We start from the raw sequence: 20,604 nt of genomic DNA, 5'->3' as shown, positions 1-20,604 counted from the left end.
TATTGCATGGGGGACATTGTGCTGGTTGTATTGTATAGGTGACTTCCAAGTGAGCCATATTGCTTGGCGGACATTGTGCTGGTGGCCATGTTCTATAGGTGACTTCCAAGTCAGCCATATTGCATGGGGGACATTGTGCTGGTTGTATTGTATAGGTGACTTCCAAGTCAGCCATATTGCATGGGGGACATTGTGCTGGTTGTATTGTATAGGTGACTTCCAAGTCAGCCATATTGCATGGGGGACATTGTGCTGGTTGTATTGTATAGGTGACTTCCAAGTCAGCCATATTGCATGGGGGACATTGTGCTGGTGGCCATGTCCTATAGGTGACTTCCAAGTCAGCCATATTGCATGGGGGACATTGTGCTGGTTGTCTTGTATAGGTGACTTCCAAGTCAGCCATATTGCTTGGGGGACATTGTGCTGGTTGTATTGTATAGGTGACTTCCAAGTCAGCCAAATTGCATAGGGGACATTGTGCTGGTTGCCATGTTGTATAGGTGACTTCCAAGTCAGCCATATTGCATGGGGGACATTGTGCTGGTGGCCATGTTCTATAGGTGACTTCCAAGTCAGCCATATTGCATTTGGGACATTGTGCTGGTTGTCTTGTATAGGTGACTTCCAAGTCAGCCATATTGCATGGTGGACATTGTGCTGGTTGTGTTGTATAGGCGACTTCCAAATCAGCCATATTGCATGGGGGACATTGTGCTGGTTGTATTGTATAGGGGACTTCCAAGTCAGCCATATTGCATGGGGGACATTGTGCTTGTTGTCTTGTATAGGTGACTTCCAAGTCAGCCATATTGCTTGGGGGACATTGTGCTGGTTGTATTGTATAGGTGACTTCAATGTCAGCCATATTGCATGGGGGACATTGTGCTGGTTGCCATGTTGTATAGGTGACTTCCAAGTCAGCCATATTGCATGGGGGACATTGTGCTGGTGGCCATGTTCTATAGGTGACTTCCAAGTCAGCCATATTGCATTTGGGACATTGTGCTGGTTGTATTGTATAGGTGACTTCCAAGTGAGCCATATTGCTTGGCGGACTTTGTGCTGGTGGCCATGTTCTATAGGTGACTTCCAAGTCAGCCATATTGCATGGGGGACATTGTGCTGGTTGCCATGTCCTATAGGTGACTTCCAAGTCAGCCATATTGCATGGGGGACATTGTGCTGGTTGTCTTGTATAGGTGACTTCCAAGTCAGCCATATTGCTTGGGGGACATTGTGCTGGTTGCCATGTTCTATAGGTGACTTCCAAGTCAGCCATATTGCTTGGGGGACATTGTGCTGGTGGCCATGTTCTATAGGTGACTTCCAAGTCAGCCATATTGCTTGGGGGACATTGTGCTGGTTGCCATGTTGTATAGGTGACTTCCAAGTCAGCCATATTGCATGGGGGACATTGTGCTGGTTGCCATGTTGTATAGGTGACTTCCAAGTCAGCCAAATAGCATGGGTGGACATTGTGCTGGTTGTATTGTATAGGTGACTTCCAAGTCAGCCATATTGCATGGGGGACATTGTGCTGGTTGCCATGTCCTATAGGTGACTTCCAAGTCAGCCATATTGCATGGGGGAAATTGTGCTGGTTGTCTTGCATAGGTGACTTCCAAGTCAGCCATATTGCTTGGGGGACATTGTGCTGGTGGCCATGTTCTATAGGTGACTTCCAAGTCAGCCATATTGCATGGGGGACATTGTGCTCGTTGTCTTGTATAGGTGACTTCCAAGTCAGCCATATTGCATGGGGGACATTGTGCTGGTTGTATTGTATAGGTGACTTCCAAGTCAGCCATATTGCTTGGGGGACATTGTGCTGGTGGCCATGTCCTATAGGTGACTTCCAAGTCAGCCATATTGCATGGGGGACATTGTGCTGGTTGTCTTGTATAGGCGACTTCCAAGTCAGCCATATTGCATGGGGGACATTGTGCTGGTTGTGTTGTATAGGTGACTTCCAAATCAGCCATATTGCATGGGGGACATTGTGCTGGTTGTATTGTATAGGTGACTTCCAAGTCAGCCATATTGCATGGGGGACATTGTGCTGGTTGTCTTGTATAGGTGACTTCCAAGTCAGCCATATTGCTTGGGGGACATTGTGCTGGTTGTATTGTATAGGTGACTTCCAAGTCAGCCATATTGCATGGGGGACATTGTGCTGGTTGTATTGTATAGGTGACTTCCAAGTGAGCCATATTGCTTGGCGGACATTGTGCTGGTGGCCATGTTCTATAGGTGACTTCCAAGTCAGCCATATTGCATGGGGGACATTGTGCTGGTTGCCATGTCCTATAGGTGACTTCCAAGTCAGCCATATTGCTTGGGGGACATTGTGCTGGTGGCCATGTTCTATAGGTGACTTCCAAGTCAGCCATATTGCTTGGGGGACATTGTGCTGGTTGCCATGTTGTATAGGTGACTTCCAAGTCAGCCATATTGCATGGGTTACATTGTGCTGGTGGCCATGTTCTATAGGTGACTTCCAAGTCAGCCATATTGCATGGGGGACATTGTGCTGGTTGTCTTGTATAGGTGACTTCCAAGTCAGCCATATTGCATGGGGGACATTGTGCTGGTTGTGTTGTATAGGTGACTTCCAAATCAGCCATATTGCATGGGGGACATTGTGCTGGTTGCCATGTTGTATAGGTGACTTCCAAGTCAGCCATATTGCATGGGGGACATTGTGCTGGTTGTATTGTATAGGTGACTTCCAAGTCAGCCATATTGCATGGGGGACATTGTGCTGGTTGTATTGTATAGGTGACTTCCAAGTCAGCCATATTGCATGGGGGACATTGTGCTGGTGGCCATGTCCTATAGGTGACTTCCAAGTCAGCCATATTGCATGGGGGACATTGTGCTGGTTGTCTTGTATAGGTGACTTCCAAGTCAGCCATATTGCTTGGGGGACATTGTGCTGGTTGTATTGTATAGGTGACTTCCAAGTCAGCCATATTGCATAGGGGACATTGTGCTGGTTGCCATGTTGTATAGGTGACTTCCAAGTCAGCCATATTGCATGGGGGACATTGTGATGGTGGCCATGTTCTATAGGTGACTTCCAAGTCAGCCATATTGCATGGGGGACATTGTGCTGGTTGTCTTGTATAGGTGACTTCCAAGTCAGCCATATTGCATGGGGGACATTGTGCTGGTTGTGTTGTATAGGTGACTTCCAAATCAGCCATATTGCATGGGGGACATTGTGCTGGTTGTATTGTATAGGTGACTTCCAAGTCAGCCATATTGCATGGGGGACATTGTGCTGGTTGTCTTGTATAGGTGACTTCCAAGTCAGCCATATTGCTTGGGGGACATTGTGCTGGTTGTATTGTATAGGTGACTTCCATGTCAGCCATATTGCATGGGGGACATTGTGCTGGTTGCCATGTTGTATAGGTGACTTCCAAGTCAGCCATATTGCATGGGGGACATTGTGCTGGTGGCCATGTTCTATAGGTGACTTCCAAGTCAGCCATATTGCATGGGGGACATTGTGCTGGTTGCCATGTTGTATAGGTGACTTCCAAGTCAGCCAAATTGCAAGGGGGACATTGTGCTGGTTGTATTGTATAGGTGACTTCCAAGTCAGCCATATTGCATGGGGGACATTGTGCTGGTTGCCATGTCCTATAGGTGACTTCCAATTCAGCCATATTGCTTGGCGGACATTGTGCTGGTGGCCATGTTCTATAGGTGACTTCCAAGTCAGCCATATTGCATGGGGGACATTGTGCTGGTTGCCATGTCCTATAGGTGACTTCCAAGTCAGCCATATTGCTTGGGGGACATTGTGCTGGTTGCCATGTTGTATAGGTGACTTCCAAGTCAGCCATATTGCATGGGTTACATTGTGCTGGTGGCCATGTTCTATAGGTGACTTCCAAGTCAGCCATATTGCATGGGGGACATTGTGCTGGTGGCCATGTTCTATAGGTGACTTCCAAGTCAGCCATATTGCATGGGGGACATTGTGCTGGTTGTCTTGTATAGGTGACTTCCAAGTCAGCCATATTGCATGGGGGACATTGTGCTGGTTGTGTTGTATAGGTGACGTCCAAATCAGCCATATTGCATGGGGGACATTGTGCTGGTTGCCATGTTGTATAGGTGACTTCCAAGTCAGCCATATTGCATGGGGGACATTGTGCTGGTTGTATTGTATATGTGACTTCCAAGTCAGCCATATTGCATGGGGGACATTGTGCTGGTGGCCATGTCCTTTAGGTGACTTACAAGTCAGCCATATTGCATGGGGGACATTGTGCTGGTTGTCTTGTATAGGTGACTTCCAAGTGAGCCATATTGCTTGGCGGACATTGTGCTGGTTGTGTTGTATAGGTGACTTCCAAATCAGCCATATTGCATGGGGGACATTGTGCTGGTTGTATTGTATAGGTGACTTCCAAGTCAGCCATATTGCATGGGGGACATTGTGCTGGTTGTATTGTATAGGTGACTTCCAAGTCAGCCATATTGCATGGGGGACATTGTGCTGGTGGCCATGTCCTATAGGTGACTTCCAAGTCAGCCATATTGCATGGGGGACATTGTGCTGGTTGTCTTGAATAGGTGACTTCCAAGTCAGCCATATTGCTTGGGGGACATTGTGCTGGTTGTATTGTATAGGTGACTTCCAAGTCAGCCATATTGCATAGGGGACATTGTGCTGGTTGCCATGTTGTATAGGTGACTTCCAAGTCAGCCATATTGCATGGGGGACATTGTCCTGGTGGCCATGTTCTATAGGTGACTTCCAAGTCAGCCATATTGCATGGGGGACATTGTGCTGGTTGTCTTGTATAGGTGACTTCCAAGTCAGCCATATTGCATGGGGGACATTGTGCTGGTTGTGTTGTATAGGTGACTTCCAAATCAGCCATATTGCATGGGGGACATTGTGCTGGTTGTATTGTATAGGTGACTTCCAAGTCAGCCATATTGCATGGGGGACATTGTGCTGGTTGTCTTGTATAGGTGACTTCCAAGTCAGCCATATTGCTTGGGGGACATTGTGCTGGTTGTATTGTATAGGTGACTTCCATGTCAGCCATATTGCATGGGGGACATTGTGCTGGTTGCCATGTTGTATAGGTGACTTCCAAGTCAGCCATATTGCATGGGGGACATTGTGCTGGTGGCAATGTTCTATAGGTGACTTCCAAGTCAGCCATATTGCATTTGGGACATTGTGCTGGTTGTATTGTATAGGTGACTTCCAAGTCAGCCATATTGCATGGGGGACAATGTGCTGGTTGTATTGTATAGGTGACTTCCAAGTGAGCCATATTGCTTGGCGGACATTGTGCTGGTGGCCATGTTCTATAGGTGACTTCCAAGTCAGCCATATTGCATGGGGGACATTGTGCTGGTTGCCATGTCCTATAGGTGACTTCCAAGTCAGCGATATTGCATGGGGGACATTGTGCTGGTTGTCTTGTATAGGTGACTTCCAAGTCAGCCATATTGCTTGGGGGACATTGTGCTGGTTGCCATGTTCTATAGGTGACTTCCAAGTCAGCCATTTTGCTTGGGGGACATTGTGCTGGTGGCCATGTTCTATAGGTGACTTCCAAGTCAGCCATATTGCTTGGGGGACATTGTGCTGGTTGCCATGTTGTTTAGGTGACTTCCAAGTCAGCCATATTGCATGGGGGACATTGTGCTGGTGGCCATGTTCTATAGGTGACTTCTAAGTCAGCCATATTGCATGGGGGACATTGTGCTGGTTGCCATGTTGTATAGGTAACTTTCAAGTCAGCCAAATTGCATGGGGGACATTGTGCTGGTTGTATTGTATAGGTGACTTCCAAGTCAGCCATATTGCATGGGGGACATTGTGCTGGTTGCCATGTCCTATAGGTGACTTCCAAGTCAGCCATATTGCATGGGGGAAATTGTGCTGGTTGTCTTGTATAGGTGACTTCCAAGTCAGCCATATTGCTTGGGGGACATTGTGCTGGTTGCCATGTTCTATAGGTGACTTCCAAGTCAGCCATATTGCATGGTGGACATTGTGCTGGTGGCCATGTTCTATAGGTGACTTCCAAGTCAGCAATATTGCATGGGGGACATTGTGCTGGTTGTCTTGTATAGGTGACTTCCAAGTCAGCCATATTGCATGGGGGATATTGTGCTGGTTGTATTGTATAGGTGACTTCCAAGTCAGCCATATTGCATGGGGGACATTGTGCTGGTTGTATTGTATAGGTGACTTCCAAGTGAGCCATATTGCTTGGCGGACATTGTGCTGGTGGCCATGTTCTATAGGTGACTTCCAAGTCAGCCATATTGCATGGGGGACATTGTGCTGGTTGCCATGTCCTATAGGTGACTTCCAAGTCAGCCATATTGCATGGGGGACATTGTGCTGGTTGTCTTGTATAGGTGACTTCCAAGTCAGCCATATTGCTTGGGGGACATTGTGCTGGTTGCCATGTTCTATAGGTGACTTCCAAGTCAGCCATATTGCTTGGGGGACATTGTGCTGGTGGCCATGTTCTATAGGTGACTTCCAAGTCAGCCATATTGCTTGGGGGACATTGTGCTGGTTGCCATGTTGTATAGGTGACTTCCAAGTCAGCCATATTGCATGGGGGACATTGTGCTGGTGGCCATGTTCTATAGGTGACTTCCAAGTCAGCCATATTGCATGGGGGACATTGTGCTGGTTGCCATGTTGTATAGGTGACTTCCAAGTCAGCCATATTGCATGGGGGACATTGTGCTGGTTGCCATGTTGTATAGGTGACATCCAAGTCAGCCATATTGCATGGGGGACATTGTGCTGGTGGCTATGTTCTATAGGTGACTTCCAAGTCAGCCATATTGCATTTGGGACATTGTGCTGGTTGTATTGTATAGGTGACTTCCAAGTCAGCCATATTGCATGGGGGACATTGTGCTGGTTGTATTGTATAGGTGACTTCCAAGTGAGCCATATTGCTTGGCGGACATTGTGCTGGTGGCCATGTTCTATAGGTGACTTCCAAGTCAGCCATATTGCATGGGGGACATTGTGCTAGTTGCCATGTCCTATAGGTGACTTCCAAGTCAGCCATATTGCATGGGGGACATTGTGCTGGTTGTCTTGTATAGGTGACTTCCAAGTCAGCCATATTGCTTGGGGGACATTGTGCTGGTTGCCATGTTCTATAGGTGACTTCCAAGTCAACCATATTGCTTGGGGGACATTGTGCTGGTGGCCATGTTCTATAGGTGACTTCCAAGTCAGCCATATTGCTTGGGGGACATTGTGCTGGTTGCCATGTTGTATAGGTGACTTCCAAGTCAGCCATATTGCATGGGGGACATTGTGCTGGTGGTCATGTTCTATAGGTGACTTCCAAGTCAGCCATATTGCATGGGGGACATTGTGCTGGTTGCCATGTTGTATAGGTGACTTCCAAGTCAGCCAAATTGCATGGGGGACATTGTGCTGGTTGTATTGTATAGGTGACTTCCAAGTCAGCCATATTGCATGGGGGACATTGTGCTGGTTGCCATGTCCTATAGGTGACTTCCAAGTCAGCCATATTGCATGGGGGAAATTGTGCTGGTTGTCTTGTATAGGTGACTTCCAAGTCAGCCATATTGCTTGGGGGACATTGTGCTGGTTGCCATGTTCTATAGGTGACTTCCAAGTCAGCCATATTGCATGGGGGACATTGTGCTGGTGGCCATGTTCTATAGGTGACTTCCAAGTCAGCAATATTGCATGGGGGACATTGTGCTGGTTGTCTTGTATAGGTGACTTCCAAGTCAGCCATATTGCATGGGGGACATTGTGCTGGTTGTATTGTATAGGTGACTTCCAAGTCAGCCATATTGCATGGGGGACATTGTGCTGGTGGCCATGTCCTATAGGTGAATTCCAAGTCAGCCATATTGCATGGGGGACATTGTGCTGGTTGTCTTGTATAGGTGACTTCCAAGTCAGCCATATTGCTTGGGGGACATTGTGCTGGTTGTATTGTATAGGTGACTTCCAAGTCAGCCATATTGCATGGGGGACATTGTGCTGGTTGCCATGTTGTATAGGTGACTTCCAAGTCAGCCATATTGCATGGGGGACATTGTGCTGGTGGCCATGTTCTATAGGTGACTTCCAAGTCAGCCATATTGCATTTGGGACATTGTTCTGGTTGTATTGTATAGGTGACTTCCAAGTCAGCCATATTGCATGGGGGACATTGTGCTGGTTGTATTGTATAGGTGACTTCCAAGTGAGCAATATTGCTTGGCGGACATTGTGCTGGTGGCCATGTTCTATAGGTGACTTCCAAGTCAGCCATATTGCATGGGGGACATTGTGCTGGTTGCCATGTCCTATAGGTGACTTCCAAGTCAGCCATATTGCATGGGGGACATTGTGCTGGTTGTCTTGTATAGGTGACTTCCAAGTCAGCCATATTGCTTGGGGGACATTGTGCTGGTTGCCATGTTCTATAGGTGACTTCCAAGTCAGCCATATTGCTTGGGGGACATTGTGCTGGTGGCCATGTTCTATAGGTGACTTCCAAGTCAGCCATATTGCTTGGGGGACATTGTGCTGGTTGCCATGTTGTATAGGTGACTTCCAAGTCAGCCATATTGCATGGGGGACATTGTGCTGGTGGCCATGTTCTATAGGTGACTTCCAAGTCAGCCATATTGCATGGGGGACATTGTGCTGGTTGCCATGTCCTATAGGTGACTTCCAAGTCAGCCATATTGCATGGGGGACATTGTGCTGGTTGTCTTGTATAGGTGACTTCCAAGTCAGCCATATTGCTTTGGGGACATTGTGCTGGTTGCCATGTTCTATAGGTGACTTCCAAGTCAGCCATATTGCTTGGGGGACATTGTGCTGGTGGCCATGTTCTATAGGTGACTTCCAAGTCAGCCATATTGCTTGGGGGACATTGTGCTGGTTGCCATGTTGTATAGGTGACTTCCAAGTCAGCCATATTGCATGGGGGACATTGTGCTGGTGGCCATGTTCTATAGGTGACTTCCAAGTCAGCCATATTGCATGGGGGACATTGTGCTGGTTGCCATGTTGTATAGTTGACTTCCAAGTCAGCCAAATTGCATGGGGGACATTGTGCTGGTTGTATTGTATAGGTGACTTCCAAGTCAGCCATATTGCATGGGGGACATTGTGCTGGTTGCCATGTTGTATAGGTGACTTCCAAGTCAGCCATATTGCATGGGGGACATTGTGCTGGTGGCTATGTTCTATAGGTGACTTCCAAGTCAGCCATATTGCATTTGGGACATTGTGCTGGTTGTATTGTATAGGTGACTTCCAAGTCAGCCATATTGCATGGGGGACATTGTGCTGGTTGTATTGTATAGGTGACTTCCAAGTGAGCCATATTGCTTGGCGGACATTGTGCTGGTGGCCATGTTCTATAGGTGACTTCCAAGTCAGCCATATTGCATGGGGGACATTGTGCTGGTTGCCATGTCCTATAGGTGACTTCCAAGTCAGCCATATTGCATGGGGGACATTGTGCTGGTTGCCATGTCCTATAGGTGACTTCCAAGTCAGCCATATTGCATGGGGGACATTGTGCTGGTTGTCTTGTATAGGTGACTTCCAAGTCAGCCATATTGCTTGGGGGACATTGTGCTGGTTGCCATGTTCTATAGGTGACTTCCAAGTCAGCCATTTTGCTTGGGGGACATTGTGCTGGTGGCCATGTTCTATAGGTGACTTCCAAGTCAGCCATATTGCTTGGGGGACATTGTGCTGGTTGCCATGTTGTATAGGTGACTTCCAAGTCAGCCATATTGCATGGGGGACATTGTGCTGGTGGCCATGTTCTATAGGTGACTTCTAAGTCAGCCATATTGCATGGGGGACATTGTGCTGGTTGCCATGTTGTATAGGTGACTTTCAAGTCAGCCAAATTGCATGGGGGACATTGTGCTGGTTGTATTGTATAGGTGACTTCCAAGTCAGCCATATTGCATGGGGGACATTGTGCTGGTTGCCATGTCCTATAGGTGACTTCCAAGTCAGCCATATTGCATGGGGGAAATTGTGCTGGTTGTCTTGTATAGGTGACTTCCAAGTCAGCCATATTGCTTGGGGGACATTGTGCTGGTTGCCATGTTCTATAGGTGACTTCCAAGTCAGCCATATTGCATGGTGGACATTGTGCTGGTGGCCATGTTCTATAGGTGACTTCCAAGTCAGCAATATTGCATGGGGACATTGTGCTGGTTGTATTGTATAGGTGACTTCCAAGTCAGCCATATTGCATGGGGGACATTGTGCTGGTGGCCATGTCCTATAGGTGACTTCCAAGTCAGCCATATTGCATGGGGGACATTGTGCTGGTTGTCTTGTATAGGTGACTTCCAAGTCAGCCATATTGCTTGGGGGACATTGTGCTGGTTGTATTGTATAGGTGACTTCCAAGTCAGCCATATTGCATGGGGGACATTGTGCTGGTTGCCATGTTGTATAGGTGACTTCCAAGTCAGCCATATTGCATGGGGGACATTGTGCTGGTGGCCATGTTCTATAGGTGACTTCCAAGTCAGCCATATTGCATTTGGGACATTGTTCTGGTTGTATTGTATAGGTGACTTCCAAGTCAGCCATATTGCATGGGGGACATTGTGCTGGTTGTATTGTATAGGTGACTTCCAAGTGAGCAATATTGCTTGGCGGACATTGTGCTGGTGGCCATGTTCTATAGGTGACTTCCAAGTCAGCCATATTGCATGGGGGACATTGTGCTGGTTGCCATGTCCTATAGGTGACTTCCAAGTCAGCCATATTGCATGGGGGACATTGTGCTGGTTGTCTTGTATAGGTGACTTCCAAGTCAGCCATATTGCTTGGGGGACATTGTGCTGGTTGCCATGTTCTATAGGTGACTTCCAAGTCAGCCATATTGCTTGGGGGACATTGTGCTGGTGGCCATGTTCTATAGGTGACTTCCAAGTCAGCCATATTGCTTGGGGGACATTGTGCTGGTTGCCATGTTGTATAGGTGACTTCCAAGTCAGCCATATTGCATGGGGGACATTGTGCTGGTGGCCATGTTCTATAGGTGACTTCCAAGTCAGCCATATTGCATGGGGGACATTGTGCTGGTTGCCATGTCCTATAGGTGACTTCCAAGTCAGCCATATTGCATGGGGGACATTGTGCTGGTTGTCTTGTATAGGTGACTTCCAAGTCAGCCATATTGCTTGGGGGACATTGTGCTGGTTGCCATGTTCTATAGGTGACTTCCAAGTCAGCCATATTGCTTGGGGGACATTGTGCTGGTGGCCATGTTCTATAGGTGACTTCCAAGTCAGCCATATTGCTTGGGGGACATTGTGCTGGTTGCCATGTTGTATAGGTGACTTCCAAGTCAGCCATATTGCATGGGGGACATTGTGCTGGTGGCCATGTTCTATAGGTGACTTCCAAGTCAGCCATATTGCATGGGGGACATTGTGCTGGTTGCCATGTTGTATAGTTGACTTCCAAGTCAGCCAAATTGCATGGGGGACATTGTGCTGGTTGTATTGTATAGGTGACTTCCAAGTCAGCCATATTGCATGGGGGACATTGTGCTGGTTGCCATGTTGTATAGGTGACTTCCAAGTCAGCCATATTGCATGGGGGACATTGTGCTGGTGGCTATGTTCTATAGGTGACTTCCAAGTCAGCCATATTGCATTTGGGACATTGTGCTGGTTGTATTGTATAGGTGACTTCCAAGTCAGCCATATTGCATGGGGGACATTGTGCTGGTTGTATTGTATAGGTGACTTCCAAGTGAGCCATATTGCTTGGCGGACATTGTGCTGGTGGCCATGTTCTATAGGTGACTTCCAAGTCAGCCATATTGCATGGGGGACATTGTGCTGGTTGCCATGTCCTATAGGTGACTTCCAAGTCAGCCATATTGCATGGGGGACATTGTGCTGGTTGCCATGTCCTATAGGTGACTTCCAAGTCAGCCATATTGCATGGGGGACATTGTGCTGGTTGTCTTGTATAGGTGACTTCCAAGTCAGCCATATTGCTTGGGGGACATTGTGCTGGTTGCCATGTTCTATAGGTGACTTCCAAGTCAGCCATTTTGCTTGGGGGACATTGTGCTGGTGGCCATGTTCTATAGGTGACTTCCAAGTCAGCCATATTGCTTGGGGGACATTGTGCTGGTTGCCATGTTGTATAGGTGACTTCCAAGTCAGCCATATTGCATGGGGGACATTGTGCTGGTGGCCATGTTCTATAGGTGACTTCTAAGTCAGCCATATTGCATGGGGGACATTGTGCTGGTTGCCATGTTGTATAGGTGACTTTCAAGTCAGCCAAATTGCATGGGGGACATTGTGCTGGTTGTATTGTATAGGTGACTTCCAAGTCAGCCATATTGCATGGGGGACATTGTGCTGGTTGCCATGTCCTATAGGTGACTTCCAAGTCAGCCATATTGCATGGGGGAAATTGTGCTGGTTGTCTTGTATAGGTGACTTCCAAGTCAGCCATATTGCTTGGGGGACATTGTGCTGGTTGCCATGTTCTATAGGTGACTTCCAAGTCAGCCATATTGCATGGTGGACATTGTGCTGGTGGCCATGTTCTATAGGTGACTTCCAAGTCAGCAATATTGCATGGGGGACATTGTGCTGGTTGTCTTGTATAGGTGACTTCCAAGTCAGCCATATTGCATGGGGGATATTGTGCTGGTTGTATTGTATAGGTGACTTCCAAGTCAGCCATATTGCATGGGGGACATTGTGCTGGTTGTATTGTATAGGTGACTTCCAAGTGAGCCATATTGCTTGGCGGACATTGTGCTGGTGGCCATGTTCTATAGGTGACTTCCAAGTCAGCCATATTGCATGGGGGACATTGTGCTGGTTGCCATGTCCTATAGGTGACTTCCAAGTCAGCCATATTGCATGGGGGACATTGTGCTGGTTGTCTTGTATAGGTGACTTCCAAGTCAGCCATATTGCTTGGGGGACATTGTGCTGGTTGCCATGTTCTATAGGTGACTTCCAAGTCAGCCATATTGCTTGGGGGACATTGTGCTGGTGGCCATGTTCTATTGGTGACTTCCAAGTCAGCCATATTGCTTGGGGGACATTGTGCTGGTTGCCATGTTGTATAGGTGACTTCCAAGTCAGCCATATTGCATGGGGGACATTGTGCTGGTGGCCATGTTCTATAGGTGACTTCCAAGTCAGCCATATTGCATGGGGGACATTGTGCTGGTTGCCATGTTGTATAGGTGACTTCCAAGTCAGCCATATTGCATGGGGGACATTGTGCTGGTTGCCATGTTGTATAGGTGACATCCAAGTCAGCCATATTGCATGGGGGACATTGTGCTGGTGGCTATGTTCTATAGGTGACTTCCAAGTCAGCCATATTGCATTTGGGACATTGTGCTGGTTGTATTGTATAGGTGACTTCCAAGTCAGCCATATTGCATGGGGGACATTGTGCTGGTTGTATTGTATAGGTGACTTCCAAGTGAGCCATATTGCTTGGCGGACATTGTGCTGGTGGCCATGTTCTATAGGTGACTTCCAAGTCAGCCATATTGCATGGGGGACATTGTGCTAGTTGCCATGTCCTATAGGTGACTTCCAAGTCAGCCATATTGCATGGGGGACATTGTGCTGGTTGTCTTGTATAGGTGACTTCCAAGTCAGCCATATTGCTTGGGGGACATTGTGCTGGTTGCCATGTTCTATAGGTGACTTCCAAGTCAGCCATATTGCTTGGGGGACATTGTGCTGGTGGCCATGTTCTATAGGTGACTTCCAAGTCAGCCATATTGCTTGGGGGACATTGTGCTGGTTGCCATGTTGTATAGGTGACTTCCAAGTCAGCCATATTGCATGGGGGACATTGTGCTGGTTGCCATGTTGTATAGGTGACTTCCAAGTCAGCCAAATTGCATGGGGGACATTGTGCTGGTTGTATTGTATAGGTGACTTCCAAGTCAGCCATATTGCATGGGGGACATTGTGCTGGTTGCCATGTCCTATAGGTGACTTCCAAGTCAGCCATATTGCATGGGGGAAATTGTGCTGGTTGTCTTGTATAGGTGACTTCCAAGTCAGCCATATTGCTTGGGGGACATTGTGCTGGTTGCCATGTTCTATAGGTGACTTCCAAGTCAGCCATATTGCATGGGGGACATTGTGCTGGTGGCCATGTTCTATAGGTGACTTCCAAGTCAGCAATATTGCATGGGGGACATTGTGCTGGTTGTCTTGTATAGGTGACTTCCAAGTCAGCCATATTGCATGGGGGACATTGTGCTGGTTGTATTGTATAGGTGACTTCCAAGTCAGCCATATTGCATGGGGGACATTGTGCTGGTGGCCATGTCCTATAGGTGACTTCCAAGTCAGCCATATTGCATGGGGGACATTGTGCTGGTTGTCTTGTATAGGTGACTTCCAAGTCAGCCATATTGCTTGGGGGACATTGTGCTGGTTGTATTGTATAGGTGACTTCCAAGTCAGCCATATTGCATGGGGGACATTGTGCTGGTTGCCATGTAGTATAGGTGACTTCCAAGTCAGCCATATTGCATGGGGGACATTGTGCTGGTGGCCATGTTCTATAGGTGACTTCCAAGTCAGCCATATTGCATTTGGGACATTGTTCTGGTTGTATTGTATAGGTGACTTCCAAGTCAGCCATATTGCATGGGGGACATTGTGCTGGTTGTATTGTATAGGTGACTTCCAAGTGAGCAATATTGCTTGGCGGACATTGTGCTGGTGGCCATGTTCTATAGGTGACTTCCAAGTCAGCCATATTGCATGGGGGACATTGTGCTGGTTGCCATGTCCTATAGGTGACTTCCAAGTCAGCCATATTGCATGGGGGACATTGTGCTGGTTGTCTTGTATAGGTGACTTCCAAGTCAGCCATATTGCTTGGGGGACATTGTGCTGGTTGCCATGTTCTATAGGTGACTTCCAAGTCAGCCATATTGCTTGGGGGACATTGTGCTGGTGGCCATGTTCTATTGGTGACTTCCAAGTCAGCCATATTGCTTGGGGGACATTGTGCTGGTTGCCATGTTGTATAGGTGACTTCCAAGTCAGCCATATTGCATGGGGGATATTGTGCTGGTGGCCATGTTCTATAGGTGACTTCCAAGTCAGCCATATTGCATGGGGGACATTGTGCTGGTTGCCATGTTGTATAGGTGACTTCCAAGTCAGCCATATTGCATGGGGGACATTGTGCTGGTTGCCATGTTGTATAGGTGACATCCAAGTCAGCCATATTGCATGGGGGACATTGTGCTGGTGGCTATGTTCTATAGGTGACTTCCAAGTCAGCCATATTGCATTTGGGACATTGTGCTGGTTGTATTGTATAGGTGACTTCCAAGTCAGCCATATTGCATGGGGGACATTGTGCTGGTTGTATTGTATAGGTGACTTCCAAGTGAGCCATATTGCTTGGCGGACATTGTGCTGGTGGCCATGTTCTATAGGTGACTTCCAAGTCAGCCATATTGCATGGGGGACATTGTGCTAGTTGCCATGTCCTATAGGTGACTTCCAAGTCAGCCATATTGCATGGGGGACATTGTGCTGGTTGTCTTGTATAGGTGACTTCCAAGTCAGCCATATTGCTTGGGGGACATTGTGCTGGTTGCCATGTTCTATAGGTGACTTCCAAGTCAGCCATATTGCTTGGGGGACATTGTGCTGGTGGCCATGTTCTATAGGTGACTTCCAAGTCAGCCATATTGCTTGGGGGACATTGTGCTGGTTGCCATGTTGTATAGGTGACTTCCAAGTCAGCCATATTGCATGGGGGACATTGTGCTGGTGGTCATGTTCTATAGGTGACTTCCAAGTCAGCCATATTGCATGGGGGACATTGTGCTGGTTGCCATGTTGTATAGGTGACTTCCAAGTCAGCCAAATTGCATGGGGGACATTGTGCTGGTTGTATTGTATAGGTGACTTCCAAGTCAGCCATATTGCATGGGGGACATTGTGCTGGTTGCCATGTCCTATAGGTGACTTCCAAGTCAGCCATATTGCATGGGGGAAATTGTGCTGGTTGTCTTGTATAGGTGACTTCCAAGTCAGCCATATTGCTTGGGGGACATTGTGCTGGTTGCCATGTTCTATAGGTGACTTCCAAGTCAGCCATATTGCATGGGGGACATTGTGCTGGTGGCCATGTTCTATAGGTGACTTCCAAGTCAGCAATATTGCATGGGGGACATTGTGCTGGTTGTCTTGTATAGGTGACTTCCAAGTCAGCCATATTGCATGGGGGACATTGTGCTGGTTGTATTGTATAGGTGACTTCCAAGTCAGCCATATTGCATGGGGGACATTGTGCTGGTGGCCATGTCCTATAGGTGACTTCCAAGTCAGCCATATTGCATGGGGGACATTGTGCTGGTTGTCTTGTATAGGTGACTTCCAAGTCAGCCATATTGCTTGGGGGACATTGTGCTGGTTGTATTGTATAGGTGACTTCCAAGTCAGCCATATTGCATGGGGGACATTGTGCTGGTTGCCATGTAGTATAGGTGACTTCCAAGTCAGCCATATTGCATGGGGGACATTGTGCTGGTGGCCATGTTCTATAGGTGACTTCCAAGTCAGCCATATTGCATTTGGGACATTGTTCTGGTTGTATTGTATAGGTGACTTCCAAGTCAGCCATATTGCATGGGGGACATTGTGCTGGTTGTATTGTATAGGTGACTTCCAAGTGAGCAATATTGCTTGGCGGACATTGTGCTGGTGGCCATGTTCTATAGGTGACTTCCAAGTCAGCCATATTGCATGGGGGACATTGTGCTGGTTGCCATGTCCTATAGGTGACTTCCAAGTCAGCCATATTGCATGGGGGACATTGTGCTGGTTGTCTTGTATAGGTGACTTCCAAGTCAGCCATATTGCTTGGGGGACATTGTGCTGGTTGCCATGTTCTATAGGTGACTTCCAAGTCAGCCATATTGCTTGGGGGACATTGTGCTGGTGGCCATGTTCTATAGGTGACTTCCAAGTCAGCCATATTGCTTGGGGGACATTGTGCTGGTTGCCATGTTGTATAGGTGACTTCCAAGTCAGCCATATTGCATGGGGGACATTGTGCTGGTGGCCATGTTCTATAGGTGACTTCCAAGTCAGCCATATTGCATGGGGGACATTGTGCTGGTTGCCATGTCCTATAGGTGACTTCCAAGTCAGCCATATTGCATGGGGGACATTGTGCTGGTTGTCTTGTATAGGTGACTTCCAAGTCAGCCATATTGCTTGGGGGACATTGTGCTGGTTGCCATGTTCTATAGGTGACTTCCAAGTCAGCCATATTGCTTGGGGGACATTGTGCTGGTGGCCATGTTCTATAGGTGACTTCCAAGTCAGCCATATTGCTTGGGGGACATTGTGCTGGTTGCCATGTTGTATAGGTGACTTCCAAGTCAGCCATATTGCATGGGGGACATTGTGCTGGTGGCCATGTTCTATAGGTGACTTCCAAGTCAGCCATATTGCATGGGGGACATTGTGCTGGTTGCCATGTTGTATAGTTGACTTCCAAGTCAGCCAAATTGCATGGGGGACATTGTGCTGGTTGTATTGTATAGGTGACTTCCAAGTCAGCCATATTGCATGGGGGACATTGTGCTGGTTGCCATGTTGTATAGGTGACTTCCAAGTCAGCCATATTGCATGGGGGACATTGTGCTGGTGGCTATGTTCTATAGGTGACTTCCAAGTCAGCCATATTGCATTTGGGACATTGTGCTGGTTGTATTGTATAGGTGACTTCCAAGTCAGCCATATTGCATGGGGGACATTGTGCTGGTTGTATTGTATAGGTGACTTCCAAGTGAGCCATATTGCTTGGCGGACATTGTGCTGGTGGCCATGTTCTATAGGTGACTTCCAAGTCAGCCATATTGCATGGGGGACATTGTGCTGGTTGCCATGTCCTATAGGTGACTTCCAAGTCAGCCATATTGCATGGGGGACATTGTGCTGGTTGTCTTGTATAGGTGACTTCCAAGTCAGCCAAATTGCTTGGGGGACATTGTGCTGGTTGCCATGTTCTATAGGTGACTTCCAAGTCAGCCATATTGCTTGGGGGACATTGTGCTGGTGGCCATGTTCTATAGGTGACTTCCAAGTCAGCCATATTGCTTGGGGGACATTGTGCTGGTTGCCATGTTGTATAGGTGACTTCCAAGTCAGCCATATTGCATGGGGGACATTGTGCTGGTGGCCATGTTCTATAGGTGACTTCCAAGTCAGCCATATTGCATGGGGGACATTGTGCTGGTTGCCATGTTGTATAGGTGACTTCCAACTCAGCCAAATTGCATGGGGGACATTGTGCTGGTTGTATTGTATAGGTGACTTCCAAGTCAGCCATATTGCATGGGGGACATTGTGCTGGTTGCCATGTCCTATAGGTGACTTCCAAGTCAGCCATATTGCATGGGGGAAATTGTGCTGGTTGTCTTGTATAGGTGACGTCCAAGTCAGCCATATTGCTTGGGGGACATTGTGCTGGTTGCCATGTTCTATAGGTGACTTCCAAGTCAGCCATATTGCATGGGGGACATTGTGCTGGTGGCCATGTTCTATAGGTGACTTCCAAGTCAGCAATATTGCATGGGGGACATTGTGCTGGTTGTCTTGTATAGGTGACTTCCAAGTCAGCCATATTGCATGGGGGACATTGTGCTGGTTGTATTGTATAGGTGACTTCCAAGTCAGCCATATTGCATGGGGGACATTGTGCTGGTGGCCATGTCCTATAGGTGACTTCCAAGTCAGCCATATTGCATGGGGGACATTGTGCTGGTTGTCTTGTATAGGTGACTTCCAAGTCAGCCATATTGCTTGGGGGACATTGTGCTGGTGGCCATGTTCTATAGGTGACTTCCAAGTCAGCCATATTGCATTTGGGACATTGTGCTGGTTGTATTGTATAGGTGACTTCCAAGTCAGCCTTATTGCATGGGGGACATTGTGCTGGTTGTATTGTATAGGTGACTTCCAAGTGAGCCATATTGCTTGGCGGACATTGTGCTGGTGGCCATGTTCTATAGGTGACTTCCAAGTCAGCCATATTGCATGGGGGACATTGTGCTGGTTGCCATGTCCTATAGGTGACTTCCAAGTCAGCCATATTGCATGGGGGACATTGTGCTGGTTGTCTTGTATAGGTGACTTCCAAGTCAGCCATATTGCTTGGGGGACATTGTGCTGGTTGCCATGTTCTATAGGTGACTTCCAAGTCAACAATATTGCTTGGGGGACCTTGTGCTGGTGGCCATGTTCTATAGGTGACTTCCAAGTCAGCCATATTGCTTGGGGGACATTGTGCTGGTTGCCATGTTGTATAGGTGACTTCCAAGTCAGCCATATTGCATGGGGGACATTGTGCTGGTGGCCATGTTCTATAGGTGACTTCCAAGTCAGCCATATTGCATGGGGGACATTGTGTTGGTTGCCATGTTGTATAGGTGACTTCCAAGTCAGCCAAATTGCATGGGGGACATTGTGCTGGTTGTATTGTATAGGTGACTTCCAAGTCAGCCATATTGCATGGGGGACATTGTGCTGGTTGCCATGTCCTATAGGTGACTTCCAAGTCAGCCATATTGCATGGGGGAAATTGTGCTGGTTGTCTTGTATAGGTGACTTCCAAGTCAGCCATATTGCTTGGGGGACATTGTGCAGGTTGCCATGTTCTATAGGTGACTTCCAAGTCAGCCATATTGCATGGGGGACATTGTGCTGGTGGCCATGTTCTATAGGTGACTTCCAAGTCAGCCATATTGCATGGGGGACATTGTGCTGGTTGTCTTGTATAGGTGACTTCCAAGTCAGCCATATTGCATGGGGGACATTGTGCTGGTTGTATTGTATAGGTGACTTCCAAGTCAGCCATATTGCATGGGGGACATTGTGCTGGTGGCCATGTCCTATAGGTGACTTCCAAGTCAGCCATATTGCATGGGGGACATTGTGCTGGTTGTCTTGTATAGGTGACTTCCAAGTCAGCCATATTGCTTGGGGGACATTGTGATGGTTGTATTGTATAGGTGACTTCCAAGTCAGCCATATTGCATGGGGGACATTGTGCTGGTTGCCATGTTGTATAGGTGACTTCCAAGTCAGCCAAATTGCATGGGGGACATTGTGCTGGTGGCCATGTTCTATAGGTGACTTCCAAGTCAGCCATATTGCATTTGGGACATTGTGCTGGTTGTATTGTATAGTTGACTTCCAAGTCAGCCATATTGCATGGGGGACATTGTGCTGGTTGTATTGTATAGGTGACTTCCAAGTGAGCCATATTGCTTGGGGGACATTGTGCTGGTGGCCATGTTCTATAGGTGACTTCCAAGTCAGCCATATTGCATGGGGGACATTGTGCTGGTTGCCATGTTCTAAAGGTGACTTCCAAGTCAGCCATATTGCATGGGGGACATTGTGCTGGTTGTCTTGTATAGGTGACTTCCAAGTCAGCCATATTGCTTGGGGGACATTGTGCTGGTTGCCATGTTCTATAGGTGACTTCCAAGTCAGCCATATTGCTTGGGGGACATTGTGCTG

The sequence above is a fragment of the Petromyzon marinus genome, unplaced genomic scaffold (assembly GCF_048934315.1).
Source record: "Petromyzon marinus isolate PM22_M1 ecotype Great Lakes invasive population unplaced genomic scaffold, UKy_Petmar_22M1.pri1.0 PM_G_Scaffold_1, whole genome shotgun sequence".
Lineage (NCBI taxonomy): Eukaryota > Metazoa > Chordata > Hyperoartia > Petromyzontiformes > Petromyzontidae > Petromyzon > Petromyzon marinus.
The sequence above is the reverse complement of the archived record's forward strand: the minus strand, read 5'-3'. Positions refer to the sequence as shown.